This window comes from Trachypithecus francoisi, unplaced genomic scaffold, assembly GCF_009764315.1.
Source record: "Trachypithecus francoisi isolate TF-2019V2 unplaced genomic scaffold, Tfra_2.0 Lachesis_group7, whole genome shotgun sequence".
NCBI classification, from domain to species: domain Eukaryota; kingdom Metazoa; phylum Chordata; class Mammalia; order Primates; family Cercopithecidae; genus Trachypithecus; species Trachypithecus francoisi.
In genome coordinates this window covers 57855751-57869403 of record NW_022681472.1, presented here as the reverse complement: position 1 = coordinate 57869403, position 13653 = coordinate 57855751, and the positions used below count along the sequence as shown (strand labels likewise).

Here is a 13653-nt window from a genome sequence, read left to right as displayed (position 1 = left end):
CCAGCTCTGAGATATAAATGAGGAAAATATTCATCCCTCACAACTGAATCACAGAATCGACATCGGAATGAATCACAGCATCTGAAGGAACCTCAGGAGAGTGGCAATAATGAGGGTCCTTTAAGGAAGCCTGAATCCTCTTAAATCTATATTTAATGTCTATGTTTATGAAAATGGAAAGAACTAGATGAATCCTCATTTAAGGACTCAGTCTAAAAGTAGACAAGACAATGGAATGCTTTAAAATATTTTTTCGACATTTGTGTAAAATGGAGCAGTGTGGATTGCATGCTGTTCAGACATTGGCCTCCATCTTAGCAGGATCTCTGATTTTTCACTGCAGGCCAAGGAATGCAAGGCCGTTGACACAGCTCTCTGGTCCCGATGGTAACTGTGTTTATAAATGGTCAGCTGTGTTGTGTGTATATTTAGTTTATGCTAAATGCCCCTGAGAGGATGAATATCATCTGCTTCCAGTTTAGTTATGATTTGGAGCATGGTAGATTTTTTCCAGATGAATGAATACTAAGCCTTTTCCACTTCCTGAGGAAAGTTAGGGTTGAATTCTGAACTGCAAATTGCCAAACTTGTTAAATCGAATGAAAACTAAATGTGAAGTGATGTTGACTCTATTTTCAAGCACTTGTCAGAATATACTGTACTGCTCAATGAAAATGCCATGTTTTGAGTGAAAGATTAGATACCAGTGCTGACAGACCAAAAACCATTTCATTCACCATTAGCATGAATGGATGATATGGCTGACTGATAGCATGGTTAGAAATAATGGCTAAATGGTATTGGTGACTATATAGTATCCTTATGTAATATTAGAACTTTTCAAAGCCATTTTTATCTAAATGTTCTCAGTGTTTCATATCTCCGAGGATGCAAGAATGCACATGATGGTAAAGATGGGAACAATAGACCCTGGGGATCAGTGGATGGGGAAGGAGGTTGGGAGGCCTAGGCTGAAGAACCACCTATTGGCTACTCTGCTTATGGTCTGGATGATGGGATTGTTGGTACTCCGAGCCTCAGCATCACACAATTTACCCATGTAGCAAATCTGCACATGTATCCTTTAATCTATAATAAACGTTGAAATAAAAAAAACTATCTTTCCAATAACATTATCAGCCCTGATAAATTTGTTAATAAAGTCTTTAAAATAGTCAAGCTCAAATATTCCATGTTACATATTCTATCTGAAACACAGGGAAAAATGGGATGCCAGTCAATACCTTTAATAATGCAAATAGAATCCCAGCACTAAATATAAGAGAAAGAACTTATTTTTAAAAATGTAATTATGTACAAAGTCCCTTTAAAAAAACAATAGACGCTGGTTTTAAAAAAACCTTGAAATTAAACCAATATGTATAAAGTATTGTAACCATTATCACTATTACAAAAGGATTCTCTCCAGGCTACTGAGAAAGCAAAGTTGGCCAGCTACATGTATTTGTTTATTCATAAGCCATACATTCCTTGATAGAGATCTTAAAGGAAAAGTTAGGACCAACTTGGCATGGATGTCGGAACTGGAAGGGACTTGACAGCAGTTACACATCATTTTCTGTGTATAGAGAGCTAGTGATAGTGAGTGACTGCTCCAAGGTCACTTATCTGCCAATAAGTGGCCAAGGTGGGGTTAGACCCTAGACTTTCATTTCTGTGCTCTTTCTGTCTTACCTCCTTGCCTCCCAGGAGTGAGATAGATTAGCAAGATAAATGTGTAGTTGTCTTAGTCTTTTCATGCTGCTATAACAAAATACTCACAACTGGGTAATTTATAAAGTACAGAAACTTATTTTTGTGGTTATGGACTTCTGGGAAGTCCAAGATCAAGACGCCAGCAAATGTCTGGTGCGAGCTGCTGTCTGCCTCAACATGGCGCTTCTTCTTGTGTCCTCACTTGGTGAAAGGGACAAAAGGGCAAAAGGGACAGATGCTGTGTGAGGCCCTCTTTTATAGGAGCCTTCATTCCATTCATGAGGGATGAGCCCTCATGATGTAATCATCCACTTAAAGCCCCACCTTTAATACTACAGTAGTCCCTCCTTGTCCATAGTTTCACTTTCCTAGGTACAGTAAAACGAGATATTCTGAGAGAGAGAGAGAGAAATAGAGACCACATTCACGTGATTTTTAATACAATACAAAAATCACATTCATGTGATTTTTAATACAATATAATGTTACAGTTATTCTATTTTATTATTGGTTGTGGCTAATCTCTTGCTGTGTATAATTTCTAAATTAAACCTTATCATAGGTATGTATGTATGTATAGAAAAAAACATAGTATATGTAGAAAACATAGTATGTATCAGATTCAGTACTATTTGAGGTTTTAGGCATCCCCTTGGGGTTCTTGGAATGTATATTTCTTGTGGATAATGGGGCACAACTGTATTGTACTGGAGATACTACATTTCAACACCAATTTTGTAAAGACACAAAAATTCAAGCCATGGCAGCAATCTGTAGAATTTTTTGTTTTGGCATATATATTTTAATGAAAGCAGCTATTATATGAAGAATGAAACACGTACTCTGTCGTTATTATCCTTGTGCTCCTACGTGTTCCTGCTCTTTCAATCCCACCTTCACTATTTTCTCATTAATTGCTGAGAACAAATAGGTAAGATAGCGTGTGTTTCAGTGTGCTTCTGTGAGCAGGTCAATGAAACGTGTCCTATAACATAGAAAATAGAATTTTTCTTCTCTTGGTCTCACCCAGTTGTCTTACACATCACCTAGTAGCTTGGTATTTAATGGGCTGTCCATTCTGATGCTACAGAAATCTGTCAGGGTTCTCTCATAGGTCAGCACTAGTCACCGCTAATTTATTTATCTTGTCATTTAACCAAACACTTTTTTTTTTTGCATGAAGCATCATCATTTCTAGAGACACCATTTTTTTAAGTAAAATCTCAAAGTCTAAAATTGAGTTAATTATATTTTAAATCATAAAACACTTTAAATTCACTTTGACATGTTTTCAGATCTTAGAGGCTGAGGCAGGAGAATTGCTTGAATCCCGGAGGCAGAGGTTGCAGTGAGCTGAGATTGTGCCACTGCACTCCAGCCTGGGCAACAGAGGGAGATTCTTGTCTCAAAAAAAAAAAAAAATGTACCTTTCAGATTGTATTATGTTTGGGTGTCAAAAATATAACTTTGAGATGAAGGAATATTCATAAAAATTATTTCACAGATTTTTTTCAGTTAAAAAATCATACTTGGAAAGATTACATTTTATTAAACCAAACATCTTCTATAGTATCTATATTATTAAAATATACAGGTTATTATGAGTAAGGAAAACATTAAACATCTGTCTTAGATAAGAATTCTTCGATTGTTGGAGCTAGAAATAGACTAATAGCTATAATCTGTGGAACATTCCAAGGTTCAATAACTTGCATGAAGTCCTTACCACTGACATATACCACTTCTAGTCTATGTTCAAAGGGCCACCTTTATTAACTCTTTGGTAAAATCCTGATTTCTCATTTAACAGTATTCAATTCTCCATTAAGTGCTTAGATGAATATGAGTCTTTGGTGTATTGACCGAGGTGCATTTGTAGTTGTTGGTACATCACCAAATATACAGAAATTGGTTACATGTTTTCTAATGTTTTCCTAACATGTCAGTTGGAATAGCTTTTCTTCTTTGATTATTGCAATTAATTTTTTAATAAAAAAGGAGGAATTTTAGAAATCCAAACAATTGCACATTTATTGATATTTTATTCCTAATAAAAGTGATACTTTGATATTTAAAAATTCAATAATATAATTTGAGATTTTTTATATATATATTTCTGAAGAGGGCTTTGGTCCTCTTAATAGCTTTGAAACTGCACTTGAGAGACTAGATTGTCTAGACTGGCACTCTCAGAGGTACTTAACTGCACATTTTATGTCAGACACAAAATCTGAGAGACTACTCCTTCCTTGTGCCCATTAGTAATGGGATCCAATAGATCACACCCACTTCCTTGAAGCCTTCTCAATCAGAGATGCTGAGTTAGTCCTTTCACAGGCAGTTCTTTTGATACCTTCCTTCCCTATGAATCTAACCAATATAATATTCCTATTTATTGACTCATTTTATTGTAATTCCTATTGTCACATTACACGGACTGCGTCTGCTAGTTCCTTTTTTTCAACTTTTATTTTAGATTCAGTGGGTATATGTACAGGTTTGTTACCTGGTGTATTGCATGATGCTGAGGTTCGGGGTATCAATAATTCTGTCACCCAGGTGCTGAACATAGTACCCAGTGGTTAGTCCTTCAACTCTTCCCCCATTTCTCCCTCTCTCCTCTAGTAGTCCTTGGTGTCTGTTGTTCCCATTTTTATGTCCATGTGTACCAATGTTTAGCTCACACTTATAAGTGAGAAGATGTGATACTTGGTTTTCTGCTCCTGTGTTAATTCACTTAGAATAATGGACTCCAGCTTTATCCATGTTGCTGCAACGAACATGCTTTCATTCTTTTTATGGCTGCATAGTATTCCATGGCATATATGTGCCACATATTTTTTAGTCTAATTCACCATTGATGGGCACCTAGGTTTGATTCCATGTCTTTGCTGTTGTGAATACTGTTGCGATGAATATGTGAGTTCATGTGTCTTTTTGTAGAATAATTTATTTTCTTTTGAATATATACTCAGTAATGGGATTGCTGGGTGAAATGGTAGTTCTGTTTTAAGAACTTTCTTAAAGTTTTTAATTCTTAAAGAATATTTCTTTAAGAAATCTCCAGACTGTTTTCTTTTTTTTTTTCCTCTTGAGACAAGGTCTCACTCTTTCACTTGGGCTGGAGTGCAGTGGCACAATCATGTCTCACTATAGCCTGGACCTCCTGGGCTCAAGTGATCTTCCCACTTCAGCCTCCCAAACAGTTGGGACTACAGACATGCACCACCACACTCAGCTAATTTTTGTATTTTTTGTAGAGGTGGAGTTTTGTCATCTTGTTCAGGCTGGTCTTGAACTCCTGGGCTCAAGTGATCCGTCCACTTTGGCCTCCCGAAGTGCTGGGGCTACAGGCATGAGCCACCATGCCCAGCCCCAAACTGCTTTTCTACAGGGGTTGAACTACTCTATATTCCCACCAACAGTGTATAAGCATTCCTTTTTCTTTGTAGCCCCAAAAAGTTTATTAAAAAGTTTTTTGACTTTTTACTAATAGCCATTCTGACTGGTGTGAGATGGTGTCCCATTGTGGTTTTGATTTGCATTTCTCTGATCATTGGTGATTTGAAGCATTTTTGCATGTTTGTTGGCTGCTCGTAGTTTTCTTTTGGGACGTGTCCACATTTTTTTGCTTTTTTAAAATTTTTTTTATTTTTTGCTTGCCTGCTGAGTTTAAGCTCCTTATAGATTCTGGTATTAGACCTTTGTTGGATGCATAGTTTGCAAATATTTTCTTCCATTCTGTAGATTGTCTGTTTACTCTGTTGATAGTTTCTTTTGCTCTGCAGAACCTCTTTAGTTTAGTTCTCATTTTATCAGTTTTTGTTTTTGTTGCAATTGCTTTTGAGGGCCTAGTCATAAATTCGTTTCCAAGGCTGATGTCCAGAATAGTGTTTTCTAGGTTTTCTTCTAGGATTCTTATAGTTTGAGGTCTTACATCTAAATCTTTCATCCATCTTGAGTTAATTTTTTTGTATGACGAAAGGTAGGGGTTTAGTTTTATTCTTTTGCATGTGGCTAGCCAGCTATCCCAGCACCATTTTTTGAATAGGAAGTCCTTTCCGTGATGCTTATTTTTGTTGACTTTGTTGAAGATCAGATGGTTGTATGTGTGCAACTTTATTTTCTGTGTTCTCTATTCTGTTCCATTGGTCTATGTGTCTGTTTTTGCACCAGTACCATGCTGTTTTGGTGACTGCAGTCATATAGTATAGTTTGAAGTCAGATAATGTGATGCCTCCAGCTTTGTTCTTTTTGCTTAGAATTGCTTTGGCTATTTGGGTTCCTTTTTGGTTCTATATAAATTTTAGAATTATAGAATTTGGTTCTATATTAATTTCATTTCTTGTTCTGTGAAAAATGATGTTGGTGGTTTGATACGAAGAGCATCGAATCTCTAGGTTGCTTTGGGTAATGTGGCCAATTTAACAACATTGATCCTTCTGATTCATGAGCATGGAATGTTTTAGCATTTGTTTGTGTCATCTCTGATATCTTTTGGCAATGTCTTGTAGTTTTCCTTGTAGAGATCTTTCACTTCCTTGGTTAGATATTTTCCTAGGTATTTGTGTGTGTGTGTGTGTGTGTGTGTGTGCGCGTACACGCATGTGTGTGGCTATTGTAAATGGGACTGTGTTCTTGATTTGGCCCTCAGCTTGAATATTGTTAGTGTATAGAAATGTGACCGATTTTTGTACATTGATTTTGTATCCTGAAACTTTACTGAAGAATTTTATCAGTTGCAGGAGCCTTTGGATAGAGTCTTTAGGGTTTTCTAGGTATAGACTCATATTCTCTGTGAGGAGAGACAGTTTGATTTCTTCTTTTCCTATTTGGATGCCTTTTAGTTCTTCCTCTCGCCTGACTGCTCTGGCTAGGACTTCCAGTATTATTAATAGACTGAATAGGAGTGGTGAGAGTGGGCAGACTTGTCTTTTTCCAGTTCTTAAGGGTAAGACTTCTAGTTTTTGCCCCTTCAGTGTGATATTGGCTGTTGGTTTACCATAGATGGCTCTTAAAGTTTGAGGTATGTTCTTTCAATGCCTAGTTTCTTGAGGGTTTTTTTCATGAAGAGGTGTTGGATTTTATCAAAAACTTTTTGTGTTTATCAAGATGATCATATGGTTTTTGCTTTTAATTATGTTTATGTGGTGAATCAAATGTATTGATTTGCATATGTTGAACAAACCTTGCACCCTAGGAATGAAGGCTACTTGATCATGGTAAATTAACTTTTTGATGTGCTATTGGATTTAGTTTGCTAGTATTTTGTTGAGAATTTTTGCTTCTGTGTTTATCAGAGGTATTAGCCGGTAGTTTTCTTTTTTTGTTGTTGTGTCTTTGCCCGGTTTTGGTATCAGAGTGATGCTGGCTTTGTAGAATGAGTTAGGGAGGAGTTCTTTCTCCTCGACTATTTGGAATAGTTTCAATAAAATTGGTATCAGCTCTTCTTTGTACATCTGGTAGAATTTGGCTGTGAATCCATCTAGTCCTGAGGTTTTTTTGATTAACAGGATTTGTTTTAAATTACTGCTTCAAGTTCAGAACTTGATGTTGGTCTGTTAAGGGTTTCAATTTCCTTCTAGTCAGCCTTAGGAGGTTGTGTGTTTCCAGGAATTTACTCATTTTCTCTAAATTTTCTAGTTTGTATGCATAGAATTGTTCATAATAGTTTCTGAGGATCTTTTGTATTTCTGTGGGATTCATTGCAATATCACCTTTGTCATTTGTGACCGTGCTTATTTGTATCTTCTCTTTTTTTCTTCATTAATCTAGCTAATTGTCTATCAATCTTGTTTATTCTTTCAAAGAACCAACTTTTAGTTTTGTTGCTTCTTCATATGAATTTTTGGGTCTCAACTTTGTTCATTTCTGCTCTGATTTTACGTATTTTCTTCTGCTAGCTTTGGGCTTACTTTGCTCTTGTTTTTCTAGATCCTCTAGGTTTAATGTTAGACTGCTAATTTGAAATCTTTTTAAATTTTTGAGGTAGGCATTTAGTGCTATAACTTTCCTCTGCTTTTGCAGCATCCCAGTGATATTGGTATATTGTATCTCTGCTTTCATTTATTTCAAAGAATTTCTTGATTTCTGCCTTAATTTTATTGTTTACTGAAAGCCACTCAGAAGCAAGTTGTTTAATTTTCATGTAATTTTGCAATTTTGAGAGATCTTGGAGTTTATTTCTATTTTTATTGCACTATAGTCTGAGAGTATGGTTGGTATGATTTTGATATTTTTGAATTTATTGAGACTTGCTTTACAGTTGAGCACATGGTTAATCATAGAGTATGTTTCATGTGCAGGTGAGAAGAATATATATTCTATACTTGATGGATGGAGTATTCTGTAGATATCTGTTAGTTCTTATTGGTCAAGTGTCAAATTTAAGTCCAGAAATTCTTTATTAGTTTTCTGCCTTGATGATCTGTCAATGGGGTATTAAAGCTCCCTACTATTATTGTGTGACTGTGTGAGTCTTTTTGTAGGTCTAGAAGTACTTGTTTTATGAATCTGGGTGCTCTGATGTTGGGTGCATATATATTTAGGATAGTTCTTCTTGTTTAATTGAACTTATTATTATGTAATGCCCTTCTTTGTCCTTTTTCACTGTTGGTTTAAAATGTGTTTTATCTGATAAAAGAACAGCAACTCCTGCTTTTTTTGTTTTGTTTTGTTTTCTGTTTGCATGGTAGATCTTTCTCCAACCCTTTACTTTGAGCCTATGGGTCTCTTGAAGACAGCAGACAATTGGGCCTCATTCTTTTATCCAACTTGCCATTCTGTGCCTTTTAAGTGCAAGCATTTAAACCATTTGCATTCAAGTAATAGTGATATGTAAGGTTTTGATCCTATCATAAGTTGTTAGCTGGTTGCTTTGTAGTTTCTATTTTGTAGTTGTTTTATAGAGTCTGTGGGCTATGTACTTAACAGTGCTTTTGTGGTAGCAAGTATCATTCTTTTGTTTCCGTGTTTAGAACTCCCTTAAGGATCTCTCAGAAGGCTGATCTAGTGGTAATGAATTCCCTTAGCACTTGCTTGTCTGGAAAATATTTTGATTGTTTGATATTGTTTAAATATTTTATTTAAATATTTTATTTATTTAACCTTCCTTTATGAAGCTTAATTTGGTGGGATAATTCTTTTTTGGATATCCCTAAACTTTGATATATCTAGAAGGCAGCTCATCTGGTGCTTGCTCTGAACTGAAAACGAAGGCCCACATTCTTGAGTATTCCTTCACTTAACTCTCATATCCTCTTCCAAGGAGTTATAAATATTAACAAGAAGTCCATTCCAGGTTCCCCATTGTTTCAGTCTCTGCTTTCTTTTCTCAGGGAGTCCATTTTGCTGAACCTCACATCCACCCCAACCTGCACTCTCTTTTCCAAAACACATTATTAACAAGTAATAAACCATGTCATGGGACATCAGTCTCCCAGTGTTCTGCCACTGGGTGGGATAATGACCTCAGGACAAAGATCTCTTAAAGATATTTGCATTCACCATTATTGTTTTGCCTGTTTTCTTTCAGATTATCTCAACTTTGGTCTCCTGGGACCACTCATTGGTGACAGTCAGAAAGTAAGTGTACATTTAAAATTTTCTTCTTAGCTATAAATAGAAATCTCAGTTTTGTTCAGTGGTTTTCACAAGAGACCATTCTGTTCAAATGTTTTTTCAAGAATAGTAGCATAATGAATGGGAGTTTCATATATATAAAAGATACTAAAGACCCTTTAAAAAATTTATGGGAATGATAAATAAATAGAAACAAAGTAAATAAGGTACTGCCTGCCTATCACCTTTGAATATTACTTATAGCATAATAAAGTATATTTGCAGCCACTGAGTGGAGTAGTTTTTACGTAACATCTTCATCCCAGGCAGCTGCCAGGGTCTCCTCAAGGGGCACATTACAATAGCCTCCTCCTTTATGTTAAATTGGGTCATATTCCAGGAGGTATCTCAAATGGCATTAAGCACCAATTAACAGATATCAGATAGTCTGTCACCTAATGGGAACATAACAGATTTGTATTAGAGAATGAACGTGTGGGTGAATTAATTCATCAATTTGTGTGACAGCTCTGCAAAGTCCTTACCACTGCGAGGCAATGTAGGAGTTAGCTCCAAATCTAACTCCAATGTGGTTAGCTCCAAATTTGGATCCAGATACTTGAGTTCAGTTTCGGCTCTGTCGGTTACTATCTGGGTGACTATGGAACATATCCAAATGTCTCTGTTTCTTGGTTTTTTCATCCACAAAATGGGACTAATACCACCTATCTTGTTGTTAGGAGGTTATTACAAAGATTAAATGAGTTAATATTTTCAAAGTGCTTAAAACAGTGCCTGGCACATGGTAATCACTGCAAAAATGTTTGTCAAATACGTTAAAATAAATTAAGAATGTAGGGACATTCCAAGATCCCATATTTAGAGATTGAAAAACTGGTTTGGTCTGGAAGCAAACAATACATACCTATTTCCCATACCTTGGTTTCTAATACTACTTTCCAATGAAATGAACCAGGATTCCTTGGAGAAATGGCTGATTTAAGACTGTGACAGAAAATATAGAAGATGAGCCTGGAGCATCTTGTAGTGCTATAAAGTAAAGGAGTGCACAAAATAAAAATCCACAATGATGGTTGTATGTGAAAAGAATACAGGACCCAATCGAAAGTACTTTCAATGTCCAAAGATGGAAAATTCAAGCAAAGAAGGTTAGAATTAGGATATCACTTAAAGTACAAAATACATATCTATACTGATGTAAATACATGATTGAATAAATAAATGAAGATAGTGTGGAAGAATTCCAAATAATGTATGTAAGATACTCTGCCTTTCAGGGGGTAAAGCATAACCCTCCCTGGGGGCTGCACAGAATGACTTTCTTTCAAAGAGTATAGTAAAGAAAGGGAGGGGGAAAAGTAACTTCACAATGGAGAAACCCGAGCAAATGCTATCTCAAGCCAGGTGATGAAGGTTAACATCAGCAGTGGCAGGTCACACTGGTAGTAGGTACCCTTGACATGATGTGATGAGAAGAGCACTTTGCCTTTGTGATCGTCCTCTCCAAAATACTTGATCTAAGTCTAATCATGAGAAAAGCATAAGACAAATTCTAATAGAGTGACATGCTACAAAATATCTGACCAGTACCCCTCAAAGCTGTGAAGGTCATCAGAAACAACTGAAGTCTGAGAGATAGTCACAATCAAGAGAAGCCTAAGGAGAGATGATGACTCAATGTAATGTGGGATCCTGGACCAAAAACAGGACATTAGGTAAAAACTAAGAAAGTTTGACTAAAGTATGGAGTTTAGTTAACAATAATGTATCAACATGGGTTCATTAAATGTGATAAATGTACCATGCTAACGTAAGATGTTAATATTTGGGAAAACTGAGTATGGGGTATACAAGAACTTTCTGTATTATCTTTATAATTCTGTAAATCTAAAACTGTTTGAAAATAAAACATTTATTTAAAAAAACACTTAAGTAGGCCAGGCACAGTGGCTCACGCCTGTAATCCCAGCACTTTGGGAGGCCGAGGCAGGTGGATCACGTGAGGTTGGGAGTTCGAGACCAGCCTGACCAACATGGAGAAGCCCCATCTCTACTAAAAATACAAAATTAGCTGGGCATGGTGGGGCATGCCTGTAATTCCAGTTACTCAGGAGGCTAAGGCAGGAGAATTGCTTGAATCCAGGAGGCGGAGGTTGTGGTGAACCGAGATCACACCATTGCACTCCAGCTTGGGCAACAAGAGCGAAACTCTGTCTCAAAACAAAACAAAACAGTTAAGTAGACATACCAAAACCAAAAACAACAAAAATGAAAACAAACAAAAAAACTGGTTTAGGGGTATACCTTCCAATTTTTAAGTACCAAAATGAAAGTATTTTGATATTTTGAAAAATGTTGAATCCAATTCATTTGTGTTTCAAGACTCACTGATGGAGAATGATATTCTGCATTCAAGTTTTGAATTGAATAAAGGTATACACACGTATAAAGCATTCTGCTATATTTCTGTTATCCTCAACAGCAGGAAGAAAATAATAATTGGCAAAACAGAGCTTTTTTTCAAGAATGGCTGTTATTTGAGTGCAAAGTGGATTATGACATGTGTTGGTTGTATATTGCTACATAACAAATTGCCACAAATATAGTGACTTAAAACAATGTGTATTTGTTATGCTCCGTCTTGGGTCAGGAGTCTAAGTACAGCTTGGACCTCTGCTTAGGGTCTTGGAAAGGTGTCATCAAGGTCTTGACTGTGCTGTGTTCTTGTCTGGAGCTTGGGTTTTTTTCTTCTAAGCTCACGTAGCTGTTGGCAGAATCCAGCTGAGATTGTAGGACTGAGGTTCCCACTTTATTTCTGGCAGTCACCTGGGTCACTCTCATGTCCTAGGAATCGCCCACAGCTTCTTCCCACGTGGCATCTCACAGGCTTGTCACAACATGACAGCTTATGCCTTCAACCTCTGCAGGAGAAACTCCCATTGCAGCCTGCTAAGACATCAAGGCAGTGAAATATTCAATGAAAGCATTGACTATGCCGTATTCCATTTGCTAAAAAGCAAGTCACAGGTTGTGCCTGCACTCTGTGGGAGGGGATTACATAAGACATGACTCAGTGGGGATCACCTGAGGGTGTGTCCACTACAGTATGAGAGTTACAAAACAGATGCATGCGGCTGGGCATTGGGATTCCGCCACAGGTGAGCAAACTAAAGGAGAGGCAAATCAGAAATGCTTGCTTCTTGCTTTCAAGCAAACTATAGTTCGAGGTAAATAAATAGATTTCACCTCTTCTCCCCAACAGAGTTGTTAAAAAATACTTCTAAATACTCCTCAAAGTTACCAAGTGAGAATTAGGATTATCTGAAGATGAAGGAGTCGGAGAAAAAGATTTGGAGACAGCTCATAAATACATCATCATTTCCCTGACTAATACTTTCTCTTTTTTAGTGAGGAAATTTGCACAAAAATATGTTCTCAACTCCATAGCAACAATGTCTATGCACCTTAATAACTCATTTTATGAAAGTTCAAATAACATGATCTCATTTTCAACTTTTCATGAATTAATTTTTTTTGTTTTTGAGACTGTTTATTTTTTTAATGCTTATATTTTTAAATTCTGCTTGCCAATAATTAATACAATGATACTGTTTAGTTTTTTTAATATTTTACATGATGTTTGTAAATTTCATATTTTAAATGTATTCAATAATTATTTTCACTAGTTTCTTTTTTTTTTTTTTTTTTGAGACGGAATCTCGCTCTGTTGCCCAGGCTGGAGTGCAGTGGCACGATCTCGGCTCACTGCAAGCTCCGCCTCCCGAGTTCACGCCATTCTCCTGCCTCAGCCTCCCGTGTAGCTGGGACTACAGGCGCCCGCCACCGCACCCGGCTAATTTTTTGTATTTTTTAGTAGAGACAGGGTTTCACCGTTTTAGCCAGGATGGTCTTGATCTCCTGACCTCGTGATCCGCCCGCCTCGGCCTCCCAAAGTGCTGGAATTACAGGTGTGAGCCACCGTGCCCGGCCCTACTAGTTTCTTTTTATGAGTTCTGAATCCTTTTCTTATAAAATATGAATTACAAAAATACTGGCATGGCCATTTGGCTCCAGCATTGTAATCACCACCCAGATTTTTAGGACCTCAAAAATATTTATTTTTCCTGATTGTTCTTTAGAACACTGAACTGTCTCAGAAATCCTTCTATTTAGGTATCTGAAGTGCAAGTTTCTCCCTGCATCTGGAAATAAAGCACAAGAACCCTTATTAGACCTTATGTCTAATTGTGGGTTTGGATCATGTCATCACTGTGTCTACGAATATCCAGAGAGGTTACTACAAACCTCTTAGGGGACTGAAGCAGAATTTTATCTCAGATATGCAGCCACCATGAA

General features: G+C 36.8%; 1 protein-coding gene across 4 annotated transcripts in view; it reads left to right on the top strand.

Moving 5' to 3' along the window:
* NCALD (neurocalcin delta) overlaps window positions 1-13653 on the top strand; it is a 456646-nt gene that overhangs the window by 207281 nt on the left and 235712 nt on the right. For all 4 annotated transcript variants that reach the window (XR_004435463.1, XR_004435466.1, XR_004435464.1 and 1 more), the window contains exon 3: window positions 9251-9300. The gene's annotated coding sequence lies outside the window, so the exon portion shown is untranslated. The remainder of the gene's footprint in view (window positions 1-9250; window positions 9301-13653) is intronic.